The sequence below is a fragment of the Notothenia coriiceps genome, unplaced genomic scaffold (genome assembly GCF_000735185.1).
Source record: "Notothenia coriiceps isolate Sejong01 unplaced genomic scaffold, NC01 NC01_scaffold00027532, whole genome shotgun sequence".
Classification (NCBI taxonomy): Eukaryota; Metazoa; Chordata; class Actinopteri; order Perciformes; family Nototheniidae; genus Notothenia; species Notothenia coriiceps.
In genome coordinates, this window is record NW_011360233.1 from 1 (window position 1) to 1,758 (window position 1,758).

The following is a 1,758-nucleotide window of genomic DNA, read 5'->3' on the forward strand; positions in this document are numbered from 1 at the left end:
GTTTAGCATTATGGGCGTCATAGCCATAGACTATAAAAGTCTTACCCAAGGCTGAATCATAAACTAAACTGTATATATATATATTTATCAGGGTTTCCGTTAGCTGGTAATTGCCGTTTTTTAGATGGTAAAAGTGAATAAAAACCGGTGAATTCAAAATCTGCCGGTCAAAATGTCCGATGCTCCGATCGATTGACATTGATATTCACTCTTAATAGCTTGATCTGTGCTCTCTATTAAGGCCGATCAGGAGAAATGGATCTCATCGATATGGACATAAACGCGAGTGAAGTGTAACAGGACGCAAGAGAGAGATCAGAGATCAGATCAGCTGCTGAGTCTGACCTGAAGCCCCGCCCACTTTTTAGCGCGCTGCATGAGAAACTGACAGGCTGTCAGGAGGGAGAGCGAGGGAGAGGAAAAGAGAGGATCAGTTTCTCCCGTGTTATTATTCAAAGTTAATGTAAACTTTTGAATCATGTACTTTATCTACTACAAGTAGTTTATTTGAATGTAATAATTATGTTGTTTGTTGAATCATTTATTGAAAAATGAATCTGAATTTTTCGATCTGTTACGATTATAAACTGAAGCAATATAAAAATGACTCCCATTAACTGAGTTTTAAACATCAGCATATCCGGTCCTAGTCCGGTAATTACCTGCTAACGGTAACTCTGCTACACAATTCTTATTCTTATTATTGAAACATGACCAGTAAGTTTCAAATTTGTCCGGTAAAATAAATTCTGTTCGGACAATTGACCAGCGAGAAAAAATCCTAGCGGAAACCCTGATATATATATATATATATATATATACACACACACATGTATAAAGGGTTATGTCCTTAGCTGGCTAATAAGCTATATAACAATCTAAGCTAACAAGCACACAAACACCTGCTACCGGGGTTAACATGTATAATATTATCATTTTAGACATCTTGGAAGTTCTGTTAGTACATTTAATCGCACAGCACGACATTTTAATTGTCTGGTATTTGTAACAACATTCCCTAAAAGGCACAATCACCACGAACACGGCTAAAGGGTCAAGTACAGTAACTACAACTAGCTAATGTGTAGCCTAGCAGAGTGGACAAGTTGCTGTTAGCTGAAAGTGAGGAACGTACCTGTCCATCAAAGTGACCACGCCCTAATTTATGCAGAAACGTTAAGACCTAATATAATTAAAAGGGTCACGTGATAAAACAATTCGCTCAACAATTAATAATCATTAAGGTGGAATCTAACTATATCCCGAATAATTTTTATTGCATCCATGGTAGAAATGTTTATTTCTGCTGTAAAGTTGGGCATTTTAACATGGGGGTCTATGGAAATGGCTCCTTTCTGCAGTCATCGCCTATCGGCAAATAGATGAACTGAAGTTTTTGGCACTTCCTTATTGGCTGTATTTAAATAGCTATTTTACTTAAAGAGGACTTATTATACTTATTTTCAGGTTGATATTTGTATTCAGTGCCTCTACTGTGACATGTCTCCATGCTTTAATGTTCAAAAAACCCTTTATTTTTTCTCATACTGCCTGTGCTGCAGCACCTCTATTCAGCCTCTGTCTGAAACCAGAGCCCAGTCCCTCTGGAGGGAACACAGGGATTTTAGCCTTTGCAGACCATTTACTTGCACCAAAACCTATAACACACTACAGGAAAGGGAAAACCCAAAAAGCAGAACAGATTTCGGAATTAAGATAAACGTAACAACCTAAAGGGGAAGACAGACACTTTGAAGC